The sequence below is a fragment of the Callospermophilus lateralis genome, chromosome 15 (genome assembly GCF_048772815.1).
Source record: "Callospermophilus lateralis isolate mCalLat2 chromosome 15, mCalLat2.hap1, whole genome shotgun sequence".
Taxonomy (NCBI): domain Eukaryota; kingdom Metazoa; phylum Chordata; class Mammalia; order Rodentia; family Sciuridae; genus Callospermophilus; species Callospermophilus lateralis.
This window is the reverse complement of record NC_135319.1, coordinates 65,255,657-65,277,660: the sequence shown is the minus strand read 5'-3', so window position 1 is coordinate 65,277,660 and position 22,004 is coordinate 65,255,657. Positions and strand designations below refer to the sequence as shown.

At 34.0% G+C, this 22,004-nt stretch overlaps 1 protein-coding gene across 2 annotated transcripts in view; it reads right to left on the bottom strand.

Annotated features, from left to right (window-relative positions):
* Positions 1-22,004, bottom strand: part of R3hcc1l (R3H domain and coiled-coil containing 1 like) — an 80,508-nt gene that overhangs the window by 30,612 nt on the left and 27,892 nt on the right. For both annotated transcript variants that reach the window (XM_076834472.1, XM_076834473.1), the window contains exon 2: positions 995-1,087. The gene's annotated coding sequence lies outside the window, so the exon portion shown is untranslated. The remainder of the gene's footprint in view (positions 1-994; positions 1,088-22,004) is intronic.

The following is a 22,004-nucleotide window of genomic DNA, read 5'->3' as shown; positions in this document are numbered from 1 at the left end:
TTCAAAATGACGCTCTGAAGTAGGAAGGTATCAGTTTGTCCAAAGCAGAGAGAAGTACTTTATATTAGCAAAGAAACACCCCTATACACACATATGAACCCACTGTTAATATTTCATAACATATACTTCAAAAGAAACAGAAGGAGGGCTGGGGATGTGGCTTAAGCGGTAGCACCCTCGCCTGGCATGCGTGCGGCCGGGGTTCGATCCTCAATACTACATACAAACAAAGATGTTGTGTCCGCCGAAAACTAAAAAATAAATATTAAAAAAAAAATTCTCTCTCTCTCTCTCTCCCTCTCACTCTCTCTTAAAAAAAAAAAAAGAAAGAGAAGGAAGAGGGATAGAAAGGCTAATGAATCCTGTTCAATATTAGATCCCTAATATTTAATTTGATCATAGACTATATCCCTCAGGTTGTGGTTTGGATTCCCAGTACAAAACACTGGCGCACTTCTGGATATAAAATGGTACATTGTAGATTATGTAGTAGAACTAGTAAGTGGGCTCACAACTGATTAAATAAAGTAATGATAATGGGTAAAAATAAATGTGCAGGATGTTATTTAAAGGAGGACCAGAGTCTTTGAGAGTCAATATTTTACCAATATGGATGTAGACAATACATACTAAATGTTTATAAAATACACAATTGACACAAAACTGATGGGATTCATAAATACCAAAAATGAGAAGATTATAATTCACTCTCATTCCTATAATTTGAAATGCTATGCTGAAGGCAGTATGAAGGCAAAACACAACAGACACAATAATCTGGTTTAGGGTTTAAAAAAAAAAAACAGCACAGAAGAGTTGACTTTGGTACAATTTACACAAAGAAATACTTAAAGACTTCTACTTTGTCCACAAGACCAAGAAAAACAAAAAAACTGCGAAGAGGACATTTAAAAAACCAACATGGTCTTTGATTACAGAGTACAAAAATACGATTAAAAGAACTAAATAAAAAACATTACAGTTAACTTTATACCTGAAGGATTGGTTGTTCTGTGGAAGAGCCAAAATTTCTCTTCTATATATTTCTATACTTCTAGGATTCTCCAGAACTCAGTGCCAGAACCCACTGGAATAAATTAAAGGAAAACAAAAGGTTAATTCAATATAAGAAAATACCTTCTAAAGTTCTTCAATGCTATTATCAGATAATGAGTTGTTTTTAGAAGAACTTTAAATAAAGCATAAATGAATGATCAAACATAAGACAAAGAATTTCTACTTATATAGACAAGTGCTCTAGATAAATTTTAAGCAATCATCAAACCCTAAATTCTTTGATTCTATTTCAAATCTGCAACAGACCTACCAAAGGCTTCAAATTATATATTTTAAAATTATTATGATGTGCTATGACTAATGGCTTTCAAAACTCAAACTTTTTTTCTTAATGCTCATAAAGCTGAACAGCCGTGTAATAAATTCAATATTGTCTATTTTCTACCAAAACACTGAATTCAACTATGCCAGGACCAGCAGTGTGTTGGTAAATTATCAACCAACTCACCCAGGGTATTTTGGAGTACTGGCTGCTATTTTTATCTATGTCAATTTTGTCAACAATGTGACTTCTTTGTTAAGATGCATAATTGTTTCTGAATAATGGAAGAATATATCCTCAGATTTTTGAGCTCTTCACAATATGGTAAAGACATGATACATTTATATTAGTAGCATTTTCTCTGTCACTTTAAGTCTAGACAATCAATGAATAATAAATCAAGCCCTGATTTATGGTGTTTGCCATTGTCTGCACTGTAAATATTCTTAATGTGGCTTACTTTCAAGCTACTGATATGACATCATTGAACATGGAGTTGGGAAAAGATGTATAAAATCACACTATTATACAGGATTATCAACCACAGCGATACAAGATACATAATAACTTCAAGAGCACAGATCAAAATAAAATGCAGAAGTAATGAGTTTTAGGTATTTATTCCCTTAAAAATAAAATGTTTAATTGTAAGCCTATGTAGTTTAATTTTTAATAATGGCTGTGTTTAACAATCTGTGCAAATTTCCTAAAATTTTAACTATCAGCTCTCAGGCCAGTAGGAGATACTCCAATATACCACTAGATGTGACCATTTTTTTCATAACTTACAGATACAAAAAAAGGAGAAGTATCACCATCTTGTGGACTTTCAAGATATTGTCAATTTATTACAGCTTTGTTGAATTTTTATAAATTTCTTTTGCAAGAAATTTTGTTGAAATTTTTATGACGCATTCTCCCTCTTTCCACCAAAGCCATTTTTTTTCCTTTTGAACATTCTTAATGGCAAAGTACAGATATCGTGGGCCTTTGCCCTACATACTTCACAGTGTATTTGTTATAAATAGGAATATTCTCTTTTATAACCACGATACAGTTATCAAGGTCAACAAATTTAACATTGAAAGTTCTAATAAAAAACAGATGTAATACAATGTTACTGCATCAAATATAAGTATATCTTCTATTGCATATTTCCCTCTCCAATACAGAATACAGTTTAGGGTTAGGTGCTACACTAATTTTCAAGCCTCTAGCCTCCTATACTCTGGGAACATTTCCACAGCCTGTTATGACACTGACATTTTGGAATAATAGCTACCCTATCCACCCTTTTTGAAAACATTATTCACTTAAGGTTTGTCTTATGTCCCATGATAAACCCGAGATTATATATACTCAACTAGAACACTACAAAGGTGGTGATGTGTACTCAGGGAATCACATCTGGAGACACATGATTTCCATCTGTCCTTCAATGATGCTCTTAACTTTTATCATCCAGTCACAGTGTTGTCCAATTTCTTAAATTACTGTGCATTTTCTCCCTTGTAAGAAAACAAGCAGTCTGTGGGGTGGCACTTAAAAAGCAAGCTAATATCCTGTTTTTTCATCAAAATATTCCCCTACAGTTAGCACTCCATATGCTAAATCTGATGATTTATATCTAATCCAATCTTTATTATGATGGTTGCAAAATAATGATTTTTTCAAATCCAGCAGTCCCTCTACATTTACCAGTCAGTCCTAGGCCTTATTCTGAAAACAAAAGTAAACCATAAGGGCTGGAGTTGTAAAATGCTTGCCTAGCACATGTGAGGCAATGGGTTTGAACCTCAGCACCACATAAAAATAAACAAAATAAAGGCATTGTGCCCACCTACAACTAAAATAAATAAAATTTTTTAAAAATTTTACTCATAATGGATGCTAAGATTCATTGTTAGAACCTCAGCTCTCCATGGCTGGTCAATACAAGAAATGTCTACCTGGAAAATATTTTCTATCTTTTACAAAATCAAAGGTAAGGCAAATATCATCCAGTCTTCCATTTATAACAAGAAAGAATAAAAGCATGTCTCCCAAAGTTATGCAGTCCCTTGTGTAGATCAAGAATGTGTCTCATTCTGCTCTATTTTCTGCAAAAAATAAAAATTTAGTTTGGTGTTCAAATGCAAAGATTAACCCATTCCAGATATCTGCATATCTGGTAGTATTTACTCCTCTGTCACTTTTTAAAGTCATCTCAAATTCCTTTGAGGAGGAGTCAAGACACAATTAATTCATACATACTAATAAACAAAAATATAAAGGCAAGGAAAATATTTAGGTAATATATTTACTTCAAATCTATTTTCAGAAGATATCTTTAAGCTTCATCAACTTAAATTTGTTTAAATTATTTTTAAAAATTTTAGGATAAAGAAATACCTCAAATGACGTACACATTGAGTTTTATCCATGACATCATCTTTAAAATAGTTTGCAACAAACTATGCAATATAAAGATATTTATATAAAGTATATACTACCAGACCATTACAATTCTCATTATTAAAATACCAATCTATCTTGAATGTAAGATTCAACAGAAGAATCTAAGCACAAGCCTCAGAAATGGACAAAAATCTATACGGGAACTCATTTTATAATAAATGTGGCATCTCAAAACAATGGGAAAACATGGAGCATTCAATGCTAGGAAAAATGTCTGGCTGTTTATTTGGCTTGTCAAGACTGAGGATTTTACATTATACTCAAGTCTATGATTGGTCTATGATTTTTTCCTCCTATTGAATATGACATAATTGGGTTATCAAAGTTCCTGCAAGATATAGGAAATTAGTTAAGTATTTATATGTAAAGCAAGGCTTACTTAAGTTCCATGTGAGCAGAACTCACATGCAGCACTGTTGTGGAAACATTTTTGGTGAAGATGTTTAAAAATGACTCATTTTTAATGTCAAAGATAAGTTTTTCTTCTAGACCTAGTTTGGAAAATCTGTTTTTCTAGAAAATTTGCCTTTTGACCTAAGTTTTTACATTAATTGATACAAAAGTTGCTCACAGTCCTTCCTTGCTATATATTGCTTTATCTTTGCTATAGTTGCCATTATGTTCTCTACTTTGGTTCTTAATAGTATTTATTTGTATTTTCATTCTTTTGAATTTGATCAATCCTGCCAGAAATCTCTCCTATAAATCTTTCGAAGGGCCAAATTTGGTTCTATAGATCATCTCTACTATTTATTTTTCTACTTCATTAATTTCTGTTCCCATCTTTATTTTCTTCCTTCAGTTTTCCTTAGGATTATTCTATTTATGTTTTATTACCTTCTTCAGTCAGTGATTTCACTGGCTATAACCCAAAGTTATATGTAATTGCTACTTTTATTTGTATTACAAAAGATTTTCAAACATAAAATAGAGAAAATATTACAATGAACTGCCAAACACCCATCACCCAGCTTCAAAGTACAGTTAATGTTTCTTCATTTTATCTATGCACACTTCTCAACTACTGTATTATTTTAAAGTAATTCCCAGATATTATTTCATTTCACCTTTAAATATTTCAGTATATATTTAATAAAAGTTTTAAAAATACAACCAAATTAGAATACCAAATTTCACCTTTTTTAAAAAAGAAAGAATTCTTTCTATTGTCATATATCCAGTATTCAAATTCTACCAATTGCCTCTCATTATTTTTTGAAAGCTCAGTTTTTTAAAATCAGGATCCAAAAGGAACTACAGGTTGCTATGACCTTTCAATATATCGATGTCCACCAATCTATTGTATTTTCCAGTCCTGACACTTAAGAAAATGTTATTTGTTCTAACGTTCCACATTCTGAATTTTGATGACTGCATGCTCATGGTGTTTTTAAATTAAGTTCTTACAGTTTCTGTACTTCTAGAAAAGTGGTGTTTGATCCTAGAAGCTTAATGGGAGTTGGATTCAATGTTTTTATAGCAAGCATTCTTCATAGCTGGTGCTATAAACTTTCTATTGTATCACATCAGGGAGCATAAAACCTGATTGTCTCCTTTTTGTAATGCTAACATTGATCAGTTGACCCAGGCACTGTTAGCCTGAACTATCCGTTATAAAACTGCCCACCGACCTTTCACCTAAAAGTTTTAGCAAACTTTGATGAAAAATGCTGATTTAAATAAAAAAAAAAAAAGGAAAGAAAAGAAAAATGCCAAGATAGACAATTTCATCAGGTTTTACAAACTTATGACAGATATTTCATCAGGTTTTACAAACTTATGACATTCTGTCATTCTTTCTGGATATGTTAGCTGGGATTTCAGAATGAACTTTCATAAACTATTTTGTGACTCAAAGATAGATCTTATATAGGTAAGACAGAATGATTCTTAAGCAGTTTCTGAATGAACTGGTCATTTGGAATCCTCCAAAGATGAAAAATATAATTATTTTGTCTTAACAAAACAAAGCAAATAACAACAACAAAAAATCCCTTATGGATTTTTACATATTTGCTCTGTTTCAATCCATTAACTATCTTTGGCTAATGGCAGCCCCTTCAATTCTGACATAACCCCCAGTTTTTTTGTTTTTTTGATAGTTTCATGCTTTCCAGTATGACATCTTATGTAAGACTTACTAAAAGTTGGAATCAGTCATTTCACAAAGTCCTGTTTCATTTCAGTGAAAAATAGTATTTTAAAATCACAATCTGGGCACTAAGACATTTCACTATTTCTTGTTAGTTCTGATTCTTTCCCCCCCCCCCCCCCCCGTGGACACAACATCTTTATTTTATTTTTATGTGGTGCTGAGGATCGAACCCAGCACCGCGCGCATGCCAGGCGAGTGCGTTACTGCTTGAGCCACATCCCCAGCCCTGATTCTTGGAATTAAAGAATTATAAAACATTTCCATGTTTTTTCCCCCAACACATAAGTTATTTAGAAGTATCTGCCAAATGTATATATTAAATTGATTTCCAAGTTGATTACACTGTAGTCTAAATGAGACCAGATCTTTAAAATTTGTTGACTTTTGTTTTCAAGGTCTAGTAAATGGTTAATTTTGGTAAATATCTCATCTTTGTCTTAAAAAAAAAATCATATAAATGAGCTAAAGTACTGTGTAGGGGTTTAACAGTGTGGCAGAACATTTGCCTAGCTAGCATGCACAAGTCCCTGGGGTTCCATCTTCAGCACCACAAAAAAAAAAAAAAAAAAAAAAAAAAAGAAAGTATTATTCAAATCATATCCTTAATTAACTATCTACTGTTTGTGGATTTGACCTCTCCTCCTAATTTTACCAAACTTTTATGTAATTTTTAAAAACTATGGTATCAGGTACTTTTACTGAGAATTGACCTAACTTTTTGGTAAACTGCTACATTTATCTAAATTAGGTAATGACTCTTCCATTGTGATTTTTGGGGGACAGGGCTAAAATCTATTTTGTATAAACATTATACACCTTCATAAACTTTCATTTGGTTATGTATCTTTGCTTATCCTTTCATTTTCAACCTCTCTGTTTCATGTTTTAGGTGGCTTTCTCACAAACAGCATACTACTGAATTGTGTATTTTTTTTACCCAATTTGTCAATCTCTTTGTCTTTTAATTATCAAATTTAGTATCCATTTATAGTTATTGTGATTATACAAGCATCAGAAAGTGCTTTTAGCTTTAAATTCTGTGTCTCCTTTCTATTTACCCTGCTTCCTTATAGCCTTCTTCTTTTTCTGCTTTCTTAGAGATTGAGCAAGTTTTTATTTTTCCTCAATCCTAGCAAAATTGTATAGTCTGATTTGAGTATTTGAATTCAGAGTCTTTCACTGATTTTATTCAATCAGGGCAATAAATTCAGATCTATCTTCCCTGTCATCAGTCATCTTCTCACATGTGCCTATTCTACATCTTAACTACACAATTAGTTTTTTAAATTTTAATAGCCATAATCTGTGATACTGGGGACCAAACTCAGGGGCACTCTGCCACTGAGCTACAGCCTCAGTCCCTTTATTTGAGATAGCATCTTGCTAAGTTGCTGAGGCTGGCCTGGAACTTCTAATACTCCTGTCTCAGCCTTCTGAGTCTCACTGGGATTACAGATGTGCACCACTGTGCCTGGATGGCTATGGCTTCTACTACAAAAGTTCTGCCTATCTCACACCATGTCTCTGATCTCCCTGGTCATATTTTTTTGAAGTTTTGTTATTGTGGTTGTTATTCTTTTTTAAACAATTTCTCTTTTCATCTATCTTTAATTATTTTTAATAGTTTTACACTATGGTCAAAAATTATAATTGTGGAATTTAATTTTAATTTATAAATTGCACTAAATTTTTATTATAATTTAACGCTTATTTTTGAAATTTTTGAGGATTTAATTCTGTTTACTCTGTTTTGCCTAATGCACTGTCTTTTTGAGTTTTGTAATTTGGGGTAGTGAACTGAACTTTAGTGGAACTTTACAGAATTCCATTCAGCCAGACTATTTATGTCCTTCTAGAATGGTTCTGCAATAATGTTAAATTTTCAGTTTGGAAAGTTCTGGACCATACATGTAAAAAAATAAACCCACATGGAGGTAAAGCAGTAGTTATAAATTCTCAGAGAAAACTTTTCCCTTCACTCAGAGCTCAGATTAAAAACTTACTTATTTTCTTTCTGTGACACTGAAAAAAATAATTTTTTTTCCTAGTCTACTCTTTGAGTAAGCTGAGAGTTAAGGCTTTAGGGGCTTTACTCAGTAACTTAACTCCTCATCTCTTCTAGGCCCAAGGCCTTTACTCCTATTTACTAGGAGTAAAATTCAAGCTTGTTCGTTACTAAAAATAACAACCATTAGCCATTAGTAAAAGTAAAATATAATCCCAAATCATAAACAATCTAAATAGCAATGTTTTTATGATGACACACCCACACAATGAATGGATAGCCAACACAAGTGAAAAAAAGAAATTACAATTCCAATCCACTTTTTCTTACACTAAAGTATGTGCATGTGGGGTGTGGCTCAGTGATAGGTGCCTGGCATGAGCAAGACCCTAGGTTTGATTGACAGCACTGCTAATAAATAAATAAATAAATTCACGATCCACAAATGACTAATCTTTACCTTGGTCAAAATAGTTATATGTGTGGCACAATGGGCTTTTACTCAGTCATAAAGAAAAATGAAATTATGTCATTTGCAGGAAAATGGATGGAACTTGAGACCATTATGTTAAGTGAAAAAGCCAAACTCAGAAGGTCAATGGTCATATGTTTTATATCTATGTGGAAGCTAGAGAGAAAAAAGGAAAAGAAAGGTAAAGTGGGGATCTCATAAAAAGCAAAGGGAGATCTGTGAGGCTGGGGCAAAAGGACAGTCAGTGTAGGTAATGAGTGATTGGGTCAGGAAGATGAGGGCTGATCCAAGAGGAAATAAAGTACTAAAACCTTCAGAACTCTTCCCCTCCTCCAATCCATTGCCAAGGTTACATGTCTCCAGAGAACAGTTTCTCCCTGCAAGGGGTTGTTAAGGAGTAGCCTCTGGGTGGCTCCCTTCCTGCCTGTACCTGTGGGTGGCTTCATTCCTGCTCTTAGGTCACTCTTATCTTTTGGGTCAAATAGGCAGGATGGGGGGAGAGAGAACAAGGGAAATCAAAAATATATAAAAGGGGCAGGACACCTCCACTCTCTCAGGCAACACCTAGGGTCCCCTCTTCTGCAGGAGTCTCTCTGTGTGTTCTATCCTTTAAATAAAACTTTTGCTCTTGCCTCAGCGTTTCTTGGGTGTTCAATCTTGAAATGGGATTCCAACCTGACTCTCAACACCAGTATCATCAGTAGAACAGAGGAAAAGGGCTGGGGCTAAAAAGTGCTGTGGAGTAATACTGGCCAAACTGTATTGTTACATTGTATGCATATACTAATACATAAAAACAAATCCCACCATTATGCACAACTATAATGCACCAATTTAAAAAAGAAAAGTAATTAGGTGTGGTGTAAGTTACTAAGCCTCGAGTTTACTCAAAACATAAAATGAGAATAAAAAAACATATTTCAAGCAGATTAAATAAGATTGTACATGTATAAAAATTTGTCAGGCATGGTAAAGTCTCTATACAAGTTAGCTACTCAGTAATCAACTGAATTCCATAAGTTTTAAGTTTCCAAGGGAGTCAAAAGTCCTTAAAATATTACAACGTGTACTGGCTGCTTGTAAAATCCATTACTGGACACTAACATGTACTTGCTTATATATCCTAGCTTTATCCATCCTTCTCCCAATAATAGCTCAATGTTGTAAACATGTAATAATACAAAGTAAATTCAATGCAACCAATTGTAACATGAAAATTCAATCCTGAAAAGAATGTGAAATTTCATGAAGACTATGAAAATACTGAAAAAGATACTCATCTCACAGCTAAAAGGGGAAATTCAACAAGAATGAGCTACAACAGGAATCAAGAAAAAAAGGAAATAACAAGGGATTAAGAAAATCTCTTGAGAAACTGGTAAATCCTTTAACACTTTTGAAAAAACGGATGCACTAGCTTGGTCCATATGATAAATGCTAGGAAAACCGAAGACAAAATAAAGTATGCTATCAGACTATCACCAATTTTACTGGAAAAATTATGCCCAGAAAATATCATTTCATTCTTTTATTCACCCAGGGGATTAAATCCAGAGCTTTACAAATGCTAAGCACACACTGTACCCACTGAGCCACAACCCCCAGGCCCCATTCTTTATTAATTCTGAGAATCAGCACAGCTACAACTACAACCTACATTTTGTGAACTATATGGTAAAATAAATGTTTCCATTTCTGAAGGTCATCTCTAATAATTTTTTTTCTAAAGTTAATAATCAAAAAATGTTAGTCTCCACTTTTAAATAGTCCAATTTTTAAGAAATGTTTTTCAAGTACCAATTTTCTCAACTGGCAAGAGTTTCTCATAAACGCACATTCCTAAGGAGAAAAAGATTATTTCAACTGCTAACAGAGGTTATAACTTGGAGAGCAATGAATGAATGAGGAAAAAATAATTTTAAAGAGTTACTACTTTGAAAAAATTTTTTGTAGTTGTAAATGGACAGCATGCCTTTATTTGTTTATTTTTATGCTAAGGATCAAACCCAGTGCCTCACATGCTAGGCAAGTGGATTACTATTTTTTTAATACTACCTTTATCACAGTATTGTTTAATTTTTTTACAACTAACATGGACTAATTTTGCAATTAAAAACAAAAACCACTAAAAGTTATAGACAATTTATTTTAGTAAACTAGGATATTACAGTAAACTGATACAAGAGAAAGCAAAAGCAATGAACACTGATAAACAGATCTTTATTGGGTAAAATTACTGTAAGTAGAGAAATGATGAGTGGAGAAAGGAGGGGAACTTTTTAACGTACCTGACAGCATAATAAAACCAGCAGCACACAATACCTAATGTTGGAAAGTACCCTAAAATATTTCAGAATGCTGAGCAATCTCTACTTCTTGGTCTAAGAATGATCTAGGACTACACTGTTGAATATACTATCCACAAGCAGCTACTGAGCACTAGAAATGTAGATGGCCTGAACTGAGATGTGCTGTGCACATGAAGCACACCTGGATTTTAAAGACTTGGTACAAAAAAAACGGGGGTGGGGAGGGGGATTTAAAAATCTCATTTTTATATATTGAAATGATACAATTCTGGATATACTAGGTCAAATAAAACATTGAAATTTTAACTTCATCTGTTTACTTATGTACTTTTAAAAATGTTTTCTAGAAAATTTAAAATTACATATGTGGTTCACATTTGTGGCCCACATTACATTTCTAATATTATAACACTAAGATCTTGCTGTATCCCTGATGCCACAGGAACACATACAATCTGCTTTTCCTCGTCCTGTCGGCCTCAACAACATGGGAATATACCAAATCAGAAAATCAACCAAAGCATGAGCATACATATAGATAGATAAGCTTATCTCTAAACACTTTATAATGTTCCCTAAATTCATAATGATTTTTAAAAGGTCTCAAAAAAGTCTTTAATGCTTCATAAATCCAAAAGACCAATTCGACAACACTCCCATGAGATAAAAGTTGTCCTCAACAAATTTAAGAGCATTTTTTTCCAATGTAACTTTTTCTCCCCCTGAAAGTGAGGGTTTTGAGCTTATTATCTGAAATAGTGGAGTGCCTTAGATTTAGAAAAAGCAAGCAACTTCCATGCTAGGCACACCCTTGTAATCCCAGCAATTTTTCAAACTCAAGGCCAGCCTCATCAATTTAGTGAGGCCCTAACTTAATGAGACCTTGTCTCAAAAAAAAAAAAAAAAAAAGGGCTGGGGAAGTAGCTCAGTGTAAAGTTTCCCTAGGTTCAAGTCCCAGTACCAAAAAAAACAGATAAATAAATAAATAGGTTTTGTTTTTGTTTTACTATACTATCAAGAACATTCTTTTTTAAAAAAATATTTATTTTTTAGTTGTAGTTAGACACAATACCTTTATTTTATTTATTTTTATGTGGTGCTGAGGATCAAACCCAGGACCTTGGACATGGTAGGCAAACACTCTACCCCTGAGCCACAACCCCAGGCCTCAAGAGCATTCTTTATCCTCATTGGTCTAATTACAAACCAGCAAAATTAAGAGATGCCCGGTTCATCAGTATAAATGCCCACTTGTAAGGAAATGAAAGTGTCTTAAAGGAAATTCAATATATTTACAATTAAATGTAAAACATATTATATAACAAAAGCAAACCAAAAGACTTCTGCATTCTACACTAAGATAATTAAATGCTTTTAAATTGTAGCCATATCCTCAAAAAAAATTCCACTGTTCTTCCCTCCCTGCACCTCAGATAGAAAGTCATCTCCAGGATATATAAAGAACTCAAAAACTTGACATCAAAAAAACAAATAACCCAATCAATAAATGGGCAAAGGAACTGAACAGACACTTTACAGAAGAAATTTAAATAGTTAACAAATATATGAAAAAATGTTCAACATCTCTAACAATTAGAGAAATGGAAATTAAAACTACAGTGAGATTTCATCTCACTCCACTGAGAATGGCAATTATCAAGAACACAAATAAATGTTGGTGAGGGTATGGGGAGAAAGGTACACTCATACATTGTTGATGGGACTGCAAATTGATGCAATCACTCTGGAAAAAAGTACAAACATTCCTAAATTTGGAATGGAACCACCATTTGACCCAGTTATGCCACTCCTTGGTATATACCCAAAGGACTTAAAATCAGCATACTACAGTGATGCGGCCACATCAATGTTTATAGCACCTCAAATCAAATAGCTAAACTATGGAACCAACCTAGGTGTCCCTCAACACATAAATAAAGAAAATGTGGTATATATACAAAATGGAATATTACTCAGCCATAAAGAAGAATGAAATTATGGCATTTGTCAGTAAATGGATGGAACTCGAGGCTACCACGCTAAGTGAAATAAGCCAATCCCAAAAAAACAAAGGCAGAATATTCTCTCTGATATGCAGTACACAATATGCTAATGCACAATAAAGGGGTGGGGAACAGAAATATAGAAGTTCATTGCATTAGACAAAGAGGAATGAAGGGAAAGGAGAGGGGATGAGAATAAGAAAGACAGTAGAATGAATGGGACATAACTTTCCTGTGTTCATATATGAATACATGACTGGTAAAAAATCACATTGTATACAACCACAATAGGATCCTAGATAGAGTAACTTATACTCCATGTATGTATAATATGTCAAAAATACTTGTAATGTCATATATACTTAAGAAGAACAAATTTTTTAAAAAAGTAGGATTTTGTAGGCAATAGCCTTGGATTTTATTATCAATGTGTTGGGAAATTACTCAAAGGTTTCAGCAAGAGAACTGACATGATCTAACTGAAGATCATTCTAATAACAAGTAAGTTATAGGGGGATAAGGTAAATGTTAGGAAGTTATTGTACCATATTTAGGATAGACACATAGGAAGTTATAAGTAGTAGTCAAATTAATGAAGATTCTAAAACCAAAACAAACAAAACTTGGTGAATTCACTGTGGGTATGAAGAGAAGAAACGAATCACTCTGAGATTTTTGGTATGATTAATTTGGGTGATAATATTTATTATATTTTATTATAATATTTATTAAATTTTATTAAAATGGGGGAAGACTGAACAAGGAAAGAAAAAAAAGGAACCAAGGGTTTTGATTTGGACATGTTAAATTTGCCTACTGGACATTCTGGTACAGTTGTTAAGGAAGCAATTAGCATATAATTCTGAAGAGCTGATGGGAGGTGTAAGCATTGGAGACAAAAAGAGCCACTGGTGCTTAGGGTTGAGAGGGACTCCAACACCTAGAAGTGAAGAGGAAGAGGAGGTACTACCATCAAAGAAGACAGAATAAACACACACACAGAAAGTAAACAGGAGCATATAAGATCCCAAATGGAAAGTACACAAAATACTTTTTAAAAGGCAACAGTAACAACTACTTTAAAGGTTGGTGAAAGGTCAAGTAGGAAGAACAGAAAAATCTCTACTGGATTTGGCAGGATAGAAGTTGTTAGTAACACTGGAATAGCTTCAGTGGAGGTAGGGAGATAAACATCTCACTGGAAAGGGCTAGGAAACAAGTATGAGGTAAGGAAAAATGATCCAATGGGGAGGAAGAAACTGGTGATGCAAATGGGGGATGGGAGGTTAATTATAAGAAAGGCATAAACAGATTTTAAATCCTAGAACATAAAGTTACCAACTATGAGATTAGAAATTCTAACAATATCTGCTTCATCATTTTTTAGAAACATGAGAGACATATTACATAAATATGATATTCTTTACCATTCAATTACTCCCCAGAGGGCCATTAAAAGCACTTTTAGCTTCATTATTTGTACATCGATAAAGCCCACATATTCAAAATCCATTTAAAAGTTATTTTTGACTTAGAAAAGTTCAGGATTAAAGCCTCTACAAAATAGTTCTTTAGTCATTTGAATTCAATCAGTAAGGCACATATACTTCTTTAGCAGCAATATATGTCTTCGGAGTACTAGGCACCCTTGGGAATGTAGCAGTTAATGTTGGTAAACATTTATACAGTGCTTAGTGTTCTGCTAACTGAACTACATTACCAAGTTTTTTAAAATATATTTTTAGATGTTGATAGACTTTTATTTACATGCGATGCTGAGAATTAAACCCAGTGCCTCACGCCAGGCAAGAGCACTACTGCTGAGCCCCAGCCCCAGCCCACCAAGTTCTTTTTCTTCATCACTATGGGCTATTTATTACCTAAGAAATAAGATCCCCTAATAGAAAAAATGGGGTTTCTCTATACAAAACCCATATCAAAGGAATACAAAAAGAGGAAATTTTTAAGAAAAAAAATTAAAGCAGTATAAAGCTAATAAAAAGTAAGAATGTTTTTGTATTTTTTTCTCAGTACAAAAGGTTTACACAATAAATCTAAAAATTTTTTAAATGTGTGATCTCACCTTTCAGAGATAAGAACAATGATAACATTTTGTCATATACACTTCTAATGATTTTTATATTTTCAAAACCATGGTTAAAAATACATAATAAATTTTCTCTTGATTTTTTAACCATATAGTGCAGTACTTTTAACTATGTGCACTCTGTTGTACAATGTATCTCTAGAACTTTTTCTTTTTCTTTTTTATTTTTGGTACTGGGGATTGAACCCAGGGTCAATTAACCAGTGAGCCACATGCCCCTTTTTTTACTTTTTAATTTTGAGACAGGGCTTCACTAAGTTGCTGAGTCTGTCTTTGAACTTGCAATCCTCCTGCCTCAGCCTGTGTAGGCTCTGGGATTACAGGCATGCACCAACACACCCAGCCTAGAACTTTTTCATCTTGCAACTCTATACTCACTGACCAGCCAACCCTTGTTTCTACCTTCCTGTAGGCCTTAGCAACCACCACTCTGCTTTGTTTTATGAGTCTGACTTCTTTAGCTATGTCATATCAGTACAATCAGGTAGCATTTCTTTTTTTTGTGATACTTCACTTAACATACTAATGTCCTCAAGGTTCAACCATGATATAGCCTAATAGTAATTCCTTCTTTTTTTAAAGCTGAATAATATTCCACTATGCATTCTTTTCTTTATCCATTCTTAGGAGATGGACATTTAGGTTCCTTCCATATTTTGGTTACTGTGACTAATGCTTCAGTGAATATGGGGCTGCAGACATCTCTTCCAGATGCTGTTTTCAATCCTTTTGTGAAACTTACTCAAAAGTGGGATCACTGAATCACATACTACTGTTTTTAATATTTTGAATGATTTCTACACTGTTTATAATAGCTGCACCATTTTACAATCCCACCAACAATGCAAGGGTTCCAGTTTTCCACATCTTTCCTAACTTTTCTTATTTTCTGGGTTTTCTGTTTGTTTAATAGTGGTTATCCTAACAGGTGTGAAATGATATCTCACTGGGGCTTTGATCTACATTTCCTTGAATGATTAGTGATGCTGAGCATCTTTTCATGTAATTGTTGGTCATCTGAGTATTTTCTGGGGAGAAATGTTTACTCGAATCCATTGCCCATATTTTAATTGAGCTGTTTGTTATTATTAAGTTATAGGAGTTCCTACATATTCAGGATATTAACCCCTTATCTGATAAATGGTTTACAAATATATTCTCCCATTCTGCAGGGTAACTGTTTCTGATAACTGTTTTCACTCTGATAACTGTTTCCTCTGCTGAGCAAAAGGTTTTCAGTTTGATGTGGTCCATGAAATAAATACTTACCCTCAATATATGCATTACTCTTTATTTCTTATTTACTTTATTTCATTTTTTAAATTTAAAATTCTTAAAATTTAAAATCAATTCATTAAAATGATTTCACTTACAGAGTTTAAAAAATACTACCAATAGCATCTTCAAGTAAAAAACTTATATAATAGACACAGAAGTTATTCTCTATTTCAAATGATATGGAATTCTAGTTGTAAATACAAGGAAAAGTTACACATGAGTAAAAAAAAATCAGATTTTATCAACTGATCAGAATTATTCTTTAGCACAATAATAAAATTAGGTATACATTCAGTGTTTCTACACTCTCAAGGTGTTCCACTCCCAGTCACATAGTATTTGCAAGTAACCAATCTCCTTCCAAGCTGAATGTAGTAGCACATGCCTGTAACCCAGCTACTTGGGAAATTAAGGGAGGAAGACTGCAAATGTGAGGCCAGATATGGATACTTACTAAGTAAGACTCTCTCTTAAAATAAAAAGAGGCTAGAGAGAGGGGATGGGAATAGGAAAGACGGTAGAATGAATCGCACATAACTTTTCTATGTTCATACATAAATACACAACCAGTGTAATTCACCATCAGGTACAACCACAAGAATGGGAAGTTATACTCCATGTATGCATGATATGTCAAAATACACTCTACTGTCATGTATATCTAACAACAACAACAACAACAAAAAGAGGCTAGGTATAGCTCAGTGGTAGTGTACCCAAGGGTTCTATTCCCAGTACTTGGGGGGGGGGCACACAACCAAAACATAACAAAGAAACACTCTTGTGTGTTACATAAAATATAAAATATTATTGTTGGACAACAGAGAAATGCCTTCATATTTTAAAATCTATAAAATCTGCTAATGAACCTTAACTGACTATGCTGTAGTTTTCTTAATGCATTCTTTCATAAATGTACTTACACTTTCACACATGAAGACACAAAATAATTCTCACTTCTCTTCAAACCAGATTGTACAAACATGTACTACAATTTAAATAACAGAATAAGACAATAATCTGTAATGTTAAGTCTGTAGTAGAAGAAATTACTCTAGGCCTTCTCTTTAACATACCTGGACTGAGGAGAAATAAGTGAGATAGACACTCTTAAAATCCTTTCACAGACTTTTCTCAAAGGCATGCAAGAAACAGATTAATATATAAAAAGCAAAACGAAAAGTCAACAGCTCTATGCAAACTGACAAACCGGTCCACTTATAAAGTAACACCCCAGGCATTATTCGCTGCAAAAAGCTGCCCTTACCCCTTATACTAGATAACATTATGGACTTTGTATTTTTCTTTTTTTACTTTTGAGATTGGGCAGGGGGCTGACTTACTGTTACTCAAACTGCCCTCAAACTCAGGATCCTTTTGCCTCAGCCTCCCAAGTAACTAGGATTATAGGTGTGCTCCACTTTGACCAGTAAAAATATTACTATTTTTTAGAATAATACCTAATTTTTATCATTTTTTTTCTCTTTACCACCTGTGATTTCTTGTTACTCTAAGCATTTCTATTTTTTCTCAATCTATATTTTATCTTAACCAAAAAGGCCAAGTAGCAATCTACTTTTCTCAATCTAATGGGCAATGCAAATTCCAGTATATTCAAATTATACAAAATAAAAGGCTTTTAAGTGAGAATCTGAGGGATTTCTTATTTCAGCAAATTATGTGAACTTTAACATTCTAACTTTATGATACCTATTTTTGCCACTTAACCAGATTTTATTTGCTCACTTGATGATCTTGGTTGCATTCAAAACAGTATCATTTTATCCTCCCCAAAACCCTATGAAGTGGTATTATTATTATTCTAATTCTATAATTGAGGAAACAGAGTTACCAGAGGATATTAAACAACATGTCCAGAGCTGAAGTGGTAGAATATGGCAGAGGATTATCTCGATTCTAATACTGACAATTTGATGCCCATGTTTGTGTTCGTAAATGCATTATGGCAATGTGTAAATAACAGTTTGTTGAGTACCCTTTACTTTAGTACCTTTGGCAATTCTCTGGAAAAACAAGAGTAAGGAGTAACTACATCAACTAGTTGATACCTAGGTGATCAGAAGTCCTAATTTCTCCCCTTTCAGTTCTTTAAAAGCTGTTCTAAGAGACATGACTGAGCCATGAGTGGAAAGCCAGAGAAACACCACTGAGTAAACAAATGCTGATCAGAAGTTTTCAGGGGTTTAGCTCTTTTGGGCAGGGGGTACTGGATGTTGAATTCAGGGGTGCCTTACGACTGAACAATATCCCCAGCCTTTCTTACTTTGAGACAGAGAAAATTGCTGAGGCTGACCTTTAACCTGCGACCTTCCTACCTCAGCCTGTCCAATGGTACATGCCTGGAAATACAGGCATGTGCCACTGTGCCAAAATTCAGAGGTCCAGTCTTAGGTAAGATAACAGCATGCCTATCCTATTCTGGATGGAAACCCTAGCCTTTTCATTGCCATTTGAAGTATTTACCAAAGATATATAAGACTGTTCCTTCTGAGATGACGTCCCAAACAATCTTTGATTACTTATAGAATACTTGGGTATAGTGGTTTTCAACAAATATTCCTTGAGTATATGTAGGTTAGGTCTTCTCTGTTCCCTGCTAACATAACAACATATTGACCTGACTCCCAATTATCCCTTGAGTTCCTTGAAAGCAAATAAAATATCGTATGATTTTTACATTCTCAATAGTTAGCCCCTTTCTGGCACTTGAATGGCTGTAACTATACATTCAGTAAACAAATGAGTATGAAGCAATGTGTTTAACAAAAGCAGTATCAATTAAATTTTTGCTCATTTTTAGACTGTGGGTACATTTTTTAAAGGTCTATATATTCTTTAATAAATTTTAAAATTCTATTGTGTTATTTCTTTGACTCATTAACTATTTTCCTACTAAAGCAAATATGACAGGTGCTTTAAAAAAAAAATTTTACAGAAAGAGACCTTAGGTGCACACTAATGATAATAATAAAACTAAACCAGATCCAGAGTTAAAGGATTTCCCTAATCAATGCCTGGTTCACTCTTGAAAATCACAATTTTATGCCACCATCAAAGAAATAATACTCTGTATTTTTAAAACACCACATATTTTTATAGATGGGTAATATGTAGACATATTCTAGTTATGAGAAATGCTGAAAAGCACTAAGACTTCGACTGTTTCTGAGAGTATAAAGATCTTGTGGATTTAGGAAACATGGCAATATCATTTAAATTTGTGTTGCACCAAAGAATTCAGTGAATGAAGCACTAGGGTAAGTGCTCATGAACATCATTTCATTTAACCATCAAAATTACTCCTTCAGGAACATTATTACTGCCACCATTTTACAGATGAGGAGGACCCACATCTAGTTAATAAGTACAGGAATCACAATTGATATCCATACAGTTCTAATAACATCCATGCTAGTAACTACTCACAATTCTATCTTATAGTACACCCTCAGCAAAGCAACTCTTAAATTTTCTCACTCATAACCACCTAACTAATATTGAAACAAAATACCATATTTGTTTCTAACTCTATCACTGAGAAAATCGTTCCCCTTCTTAAGTTCCAAACATTCCCCCATCTTGACCACTGAGGGCTGTTTATAACTGACATTTCGTTTTCTGAAAATTGTATTTTGCCCCCCAACACCATAAAAATACTGCTGGCATCCACAGCTGTGTTCTGTATAAAACTTGTCAGAGCTGTCAGTGGCAGTGGTCATGATCTTAGGTGACTGGAGTTTTGGAAGACTAGAACTCTCAAACACAGGTTATAAACATTTATGTAATATTCACCACACCAAATGCTGAATAAAACCATCTGGGAAAAACAAGGAAGTTATGTGATTAAATGTGTTAAGTATCTATCTAAATAGAACAGCTATTTGAAAAGATCAATTTTATGCTATTTTTGTTCAAAAAGGGTAAGGAAGCCATTTTCCAGATTTTATTTGTTTACAAGCCAAGTGGCTAAACATCAAAACTGAAAGAACCAAACTGACTTCTTTTTTCTCAACAGTGAAAGATAATCAGGCAAAAGACCTGTATTCAAATGACTTTACAAATTATTTAAATGTTTTTTTTTTCCTTTTCTGACTTACTTCCACCCAAAACCTCAATAAATTTTGAACCATGGGTCATGAATGGTGAAGTCAACCAAGGACGTTTTTATTCTAGTCTCTCTCTCAAGGAAGAAAGGAAAACTGAAGCAACATACCAAGACTTTTAGTGAATACACTGCAAGTCTTCCTTCTCCCTTGACCTCCATATTCAATCGATGGACAGGTTCTACTGATCGTCATACCTAAATATCTCTTTAACCTGGGTTAATTCTCCCTATCCCTAATGTCACTGCTCCAGTTTAAACCAACACATACAAATCCTTATATTGTGATAATAGGCCATCTCTCTGTCTTGGCTTCCTTTCCATCACTCCTCACCTTGCATCCAGAATGACCATTTAAAAATAATTCCCTGCTTAGCTATCCCCCTCCCTAAAAACCATTCAACGACTCCCCAATATTTTTATGATAACAATCAACCTCTTAACATGGTTTACAAGACTTGTTTTACCCTGGCTCTGGTCAATTTTCTCCACTCTTACCTTCTGTCACTTCTGTCCTTGTATACCATATAGCCATAGTGGGCATCTTTCAGCTTCTCAAACTTTCCATCTGTTTTGCAGGGTTTTTGTTTGTTTGTTTTCATATTAGCCACCACATGGTCTCTTCCTTCTACCTATTTTACTTTCCTACAACTTCCCATCTTTACTAATCTCCTCTATTCTCTCTCACAAATTTCCTGAGAAAATCAACTTAGGAAAGATTTTATTTTTGACTGGTGATTTCACACCATGATTACTTGGTCCTGTCACTTTGGGCCTTTGGTGAGGTATAACATTACCCAGTGAAGAGTGCAAGGTGGAGCAGGTGCTGCTTATCTCACAGCTGCCAGGAACTGGGGAGGGAAGAAAGCGGGAAAAAAATGGACCCTTCAAGGATATACCATCAGTGATCGACACCTTCCAGTTAGTAGCCACCTCCCAAAGCACCAACTCGGCACCAACTATTAACACCTGAGTTTATGGAGGACATTCCAGATCCAAACCATAACATTAATTATTTAAGATTATATATACTCTTCTATATACTCCTATTGCAGTTCTTATCAATACTTTGGTAAAATTAGTAAATTACTTAACTATTTAATCTTCTGCACTACTAAACGAATGAATGAGTGAATGGTGGGTAGATAATGTGCAAAATCACAAAATTTCCTGAACCCTTACTTTCTTGCTGGGTTCAGGAAATTTTGTGATTTTTACACATTTCACAGCAATATGCCTAAAATTTTAAGGGCAAACAACTACCTCAAATTTAAGGAAAGACAAGACTTCTCAAAGGAAAGATGGGACATGAGGACACTTCCTTACCTATAGTAAACAATGGATATCTTACAAGTCAGTCAGAAGAATTTTAATCAAAATTAAAATTATTTTAAAATTACTACAGGCCAAACATGGGCTACTATGATAATATAAAACCTTTGGTAACCACAGAAACAATAGGATTCTCACTCACCCATAGGAATCTTCTCCAAAGACCTCAATGCAGGCTGAAAAAAACGACTAGGGTACATTTGAAAGAGAATGGAAGCTCCTTTGGGAAAAATACCAAGACCTAGCTGGATTCTTCTTGCCCACCTCTCCTATAGGAAAAGTCTTAAGTGGTGAGGGAAAAAAGGCAGTAAATGCTGTTGCCCTCAGGAAAAACGCAAAGACCTACTGTAGTTGATTAAGGGAAATGAAACAAAACCAACCAAACCAAAGTCCTCTACCCTCAAAGAACCACTGAAAAAGTCTC